Source organism: Hypanus sabinus, unplaced genomic scaffold, assembly GCF_030144855.1.
Source record: "Hypanus sabinus isolate sHypSab1 unplaced genomic scaffold, sHypSab1.hap1 scaffold_1783, whole genome shotgun sequence".
Classification (NCBI taxonomy): Eukaryota; Metazoa; Chordata; class Chondrichthyes; order Myliobatiformes; family Dasyatidae; genus Hypanus; species Hypanus sabinus.
The window spans coordinates 61138-66943 of NW_026779870.1; the positions used below are offsets into that span (position 1 = coordinate 61138).

Here is a 5806-nt window from a genome sequence, read left to right on the forward strand (position 1 = left end):
AGAGGATGTTTCCTGTAGTGGGGGAGTCTAGGACCAGAGGACAGAGATAGAGTAGATGTGGAGAGGATGTTTCCTGTAGTGGGGGTCTAGGACCAGAGGACACAGATAGAGTGGATGTGGAGAGGATGTTTCCTGTAGTGGGGGAGTCTAGGACCAGAGGACACAGCTAGAGTGGATGTGGAGAGGATGTTTCCTGTAGTGGGCGAGTCTAGGACCAGAGGACACAGCTAGAGTGGATGTGGAGAGGATGTTTCCTGTAGTGGGGGAGTCTAGGACCACAGATAGAGTGGATGTGGAGAGGATGTTTCCTATCGTGGGGAGTCTAGGACCAGAGGACACAAACAGAGTGGATGTGGAGAGGATGTTTCCTATAGGGGGGGAGTCGAGGACCAGAGGACACAGATAGAGTGGATGTGGAGAGGATGTTTCCTGTAGTGGGGGTCTAGGACCAGAGGACACAAACAAAGTGGATGTGGAGAGGATGTTTCCTGTAGTGGGGGAGTCTAGGACCAGTGGACACAAACAGAGTGGATGTGGAGAGGATGTTTCCTATAGGGGGGGGAGTCGAGGACCAGAGGACACAGAAAGAGTGGATGTGGAGAGGATGTTTCCTGTAGTGGGGGTCTAGAACCAGAGGACACAGATAGAGTGGATGTGGAGAGGATGTTTCCTGTAGTGGGGGAATCTCGGACCAGAGGACACAGATAGAGTGGATGTGGAGAGGATGTTTCCTGTACTGGGTGAGTCTAGGACCAGAGGACACAGATGTAGTGGATGTGGAAAGGATGTTTCCCATAGTGGGGGAGTCTAGGACCAGAGGACACAGATAGAGTGGATGTGGAGAGGATGTTTCCTGTATTGGGGGAGTCTAGGACCAGAGGACACAGATAGAGTGGATGTGGAGAGGATGTTTCCTGTAGTGGGGGAGTCTAGGACCAGAGGACACAGCTAGAGTGGATGTGGAGAGGATGTTTCCTGTAGTGGGGGAGTCCAGGACCAGACGACACAGCTAGAGTGGATGTGGAGAGGATGTTTCCTGTTGTGGGGGAGTCTAGGACAAGAGGACACAGATAGAGTGGATGTGGAGAGGATGTTTCCTGTACTGGGGGAGTCTAGGACCAGAGGACACAGATGTAGTGGATGTGGAAAGGATGTTTCCCATAGTGGGGGTGTCTAGGACCAGAGGACACAGATAGAGTGGATGTGGAGAGGATGTTTCCTGTATTGGGGGAGTCTAGGACCAGAGGACACAGATAGAGTGGATGTGGAGAGGATGTTTCCTGTAGTAGGGGAGTCTCGGACCAGAGGACACAGATAGAGTGGATGTGGAGAGGATGTTTCCTATAGTGGGGGAGTCTCGGACCAGAGGACACAGATAGAGTGGATGTGGAGAGGATGTTTCCTGTAGAGGGGGAGTCTCGGACCAGAGGACACAGATAGTGGATGTGGAGAGTATGTTTCCTATAGTGGAGGAGTTTTGGACCAGAGTACGGGGATAGAGTGGATGTGGAGAGGATGTTTCCTGTAGTGGGGGAGTCTAGGACCAGAGGACACAGACAGAGTGGATGTGGAGAGGATGTTTCCTATAGTGGGGGAGTCTGGGACCAGAGGACACAGAGTGGGCGAGAGGGTCATGTGGCGGGTATGGAGTGCATGAACTAACCCCGCCCTGGGAACTGTGCAGTGTCCCCTTCAGAATCTGGAGTGGAAACGGGCCTCACAAAGAAACTCACAGAAACCAGCGTGTCTCCATCAAAAATTTGTTTATTTCAGTCTGTGTTTTTAACGGAAATTAACGGAGATGGGAGGCTTTGGGAGGTGGACCAGGAGGTGAGAGAGGAGAAGGGGGAGATCAGTCCGGCTCCCACATGAATCAGCTCTTCCTCTCCCTGCTTGTCTCTCTCTCTCCCTCCTCCAGTCGCTCTCTTTCACCCCAGCCTCTCTCTTCCCCCAGTCTCCCTCTCTTCTCCCAGTATCTCTCTCTCTCTCTCCCCAGCCTCTCTCTCTCTTCCCCTTGCCTTTCTCTCTCTTCCCAGTCTCTCTCTCTTCCCCCAGTCTCTCTCTCTCTCTTCCCCCAGTCTCTCTCTCTCTTCCCCCAGTCTCTCTCTCTTTCCCCAGCCTCTCTCTCTCTTCCCCCAGTCTCTCTCTCTCTTCCCCCAGTCTCTCTCTCTCTTTCCCCAGCCTCTCTCTCTCTTTCCCCAGCCTCTCTCTCTCTTTCCCCAGCCTCTCTCTTTCCCCACTCTCTCTCTCTTCCCAGTCTCTCTCTCTTCCCCCAGTCTCTCTCTCTCTTTCCCCAGTCTCTCTCTCTCTCCCGTCTCTCTCTCTCTTCCCCCAGTCTCTCTCTCCCCAGCCTCTCTCTCTCTTCCCCCAGTCTCTCTCTCTCTTCCGCAGCCTCTCTCTCTCTTTCTCGTCTCTCTCTCTCTTTCCCCACTCTCTCTTTCCCCAGTCTCTCTCTTCCCCCAGCCTCTCTCTCTTCCCCCAGTCTCTCTCTCTCTCTTCCCCCAGTCTCTCTCTCTCTCTTCCCCCAGCCTCTCTCTCTTCCCCCAGTCTCTCTCTCTCTTCCGCAGCCTCTCTCTCTCTTTCCCGTCTCTCTCTCTCTTTCCCCAGTCTCTCTCTCTTTCCCCAGTCTCTCTCTCTTTCTCCCCAGCCTCTCTCTCTCTTCCCCCAGTCTCTCTCTCTTTCCCCAGTCTCTCTCTCTTTCCCCCAGTCTCTCTCTCTCCCAGTCTCTCTCTCTCTTCCCCCAGTCTCTCTCTCTCTCCCCAGCCTCTCTCTCTTCCCCCAGTCTCTCTCTCTTTCCCCAGTCTCTATCTCTCTTCCCTCAGTATCTCTCTCTTTCCCCAGTCTCTCTCTCTCTTTCCTCAGTCTCTCTCTCTCTTCCCCCACTCTCTCTCTCCCAGTCTCTCTCTCTCTCTTCCCCCAGTCTCTCTCTCTCCCCCAGTCGTGCTCACTGCACCGTAGTTGTCCCTTCCCTCTCCCCCATTCTTTCTCCCCAAGTCTCTCTTTCTCTCTAACTCCAGTCTCACTCCCCCTCTCTCTCTCTCTCTCTCTCTCTCTCTCTCTCTCCCTCAGTTCCTCCTCCTCGAGGGGGGGAGGGAGAGAGAGGACTCGGAGGGAGCAGGAGACGGATCCCTGCCGCCATGGTCTGTGGCATCGTCTGGGGCAACGCCGAGGGGAGCCGAGGGGTCGCTGAGAGAGTGTGGGGGGGGTGGGCTGTCTTTCCGAGGAGAGGGGGGGACGAGCCCCCGCTCGGCCTGAGGGGCGATTCCCGGGGACGGGAGGGAGCCCCGCCTAGGACATGCGGTAGGCCTGTATGCGGGTGTACTCCTTGCGCTGTGCGTGGCCGGCCCAGGCGAAGAGGGAGCCGGCCATCAGCTGGAGCGGCGCGGCCACGCAGGCCAGGCAGAAGGACCAGCCGTACGTGCCAAAGTAGAAAATGTGCAGGGACGGCCCCACCCGGGCATGCAGCAGCTCCAGGTTCGTGACGAAGCAGCAGACCGAGGCCAGGGTGCAGACTCCTGTGGGGGAGAGGGGGAGTGGGAGAGGGGTAGGAGAGAGGGGTGGGGGAGAGAGCGGAAAGAGAGGGGAGGGGGAGAGGGGTAGGGAGGGGGAGAGAGGGTGGCAGAGATGGGGAGAGAAAGAGAAAAGGGGGATAGAGAGAAGGGAGAGAGGCGGTGGGGGAGAGAGAGATAGGGGAGGGGTGGGGGAGGAGAGAGGGGAGGGAGAGTGGGGGAAGAGAGAGGTGAAGAGGGGTAGGGAGAGGGGGTACGGAGAGAGGGGTGGGTGAGAGGGGGAAGAGAGGGAGGGGGAGGGGGAGAGAGGGGAGGGGCAGAGAGGGGAGAGAAAGAGAAAAGGGGATAGAGAGAAGGGAGAGAGGCGGTTGGGGGAGAGAGAGATAGGGGAGATGAGCGGGGAAGAGAGTGGGGCGGGGTAGAGAGGGAGGTAGGGAGCAAAGGGGGAGAGTGGGGGTTGGGGAGGGGAGGGAGATAGGGGAGAGTGGGGGTTGGGGAGGGGGTAGAGAAAATAAAACTGAACTTCAGGACGCGAGGGCGTTGACATTAAACGCGGGGAGTGGGGTTCTGAGGGGCAAGGAGGCAGAGTCGGGGAAACTGGGGAGGAGGCTTGTGTCTGGTGGGGGCGGAGTCTCTGCCCTGGAGCCGGGGGGGGGGGTGGGGGTGACCGACGGGAATGGGGGCAGAGTTACGAGTGTCCAGGAGGCGGGGCCTCTGTACGAGGGCGGACCTCCGCGGTAAAGGAGGCGGGATTTAAACGGGGACACAGGCGGAGCTTACCGAGGCAGGGGTGTAGTCGGGGTTAACAGGGCAAGAGGAGGGCGATTCCGGGTTCGGCCGGGGGAGTCGGGTTTTACCTGAGAGGGAAGGGCGATGGGAACGGGGGACGGCCGCGGAGCCCTTACCAGCCAGGAGGTGCAGGGCTCCATGGCAATGATGGGCCCCAGGTTGCGGCAGGCGCAGGCACAGAGTCCGATGGCGGCCCCCAGACACATCAGAGACAGGCTGACCAACGGCAGCAGGAACTGCGAGCGGCTCAGATCTGCCGGGGAGTGGGGGGGGGGGAAATGGCAATTAGAGGGGGCAAACTGCCTCACTGTATCACTGGTCCTCCCACTACACCACTCCCCCAGTGGCCTGGAGGGGTAACAGCGATGTGACACTGGTCCTCCCACTACACCACTCCCCCAGGGGCCGGGAGGGGTAACAGCGATGTGACACTGGTCCTCCCACTACACCACTCCCCCAGTGGCCGGGAGGGGTAACAGCGATGTGACACTGGTCCTCCCACTGCACCACTCCCCCAGGGGCCGGGAGGGGTAACAGCGATGTGACACTGGTCCTCCCACTACACCACTCCCCCAGTGGCCGGGAGGGGTAACAGCGATGTGACACTGGTCCTCCCACTACACCACTCCCCCAGGGGCCTGGAGGGGTAACAGCGATGTGACACTGAGTCCTCCCACTACACCACTCCCCCAGGGGCCGGGAGGGGTAACAGCGATGTGACACTGGTCCTCCCACTACACCACTCCCCCAGGGGCCGGGAGGGGTAACAGCGATGTGACACTGGTCCTCCCACTACACCACTCCCCCAGGGGCCGGGAAGGGGTAACAGCGATGTGACACTGGTCCTCCCACTACACCACTCCCCCAGTGGCCGGGAGGGGTAACAGCGATGTGACACTGGTCCTCCCACTACACCACTCCCCCAGGGGCCTGGAGGGGTAACAGCGATGTGACACTGGTCCTCCCACTACACCACTCCCCCAGGGGCCGGGAGGGGTAACAGCGATGTGACACTGGTCCCACTACACCACTCCCCCAGTGGCCGGGAGGGTTAACAGCGATGTGACACTGGTCCTCCCACTACAACCACCCCCCCAGGGGCCGGGAGGGGTAACGGCGATGTGACACTGGTCCTCCACTACACCACTCCCCCAGTGGCCGGGAGGGGTAACAGCGATGTGACACTGGTCCTCCCACTACACCACTCCCCCAGGGGCCGGGAGGGGTAACAGCGATGTGACACTGGTCCTCCCACTACCCACTCCCCAGGGCGGGAGGGGTAACAGCGATGTGACACTGGTCCTCCCAATACACACTCCCCCAGTGGCTGGGAGGGGTAACAGCGATGTGGCATTCACAGCGGTTTCTGCCATTGCAACACAGGTCCCCCCCCTGTAGCACCCCCGAGAGGCCAAGAGGTGTCATTGTAACACTGGTCATCCAACCCCCTCCCACCAGATGTAGCAGCAACATGACATCTGGAATAGAAACATAGATCATAGAAAACC

General features: G+C 58.8%; 1 pseudogene; it reads right to left on the reverse strand.

Annotated features, from left to right (window-relative positions):
- Positions 1-2870: 2870 nt before the first annotated feature.
- Positions 2871-4741, reverse strand: LOC132387371 (claudin domain-containing protein 1-like; annotated as a pseudogene).
- Positions 4742-5806: the final 1065 nt, after the last annotated feature.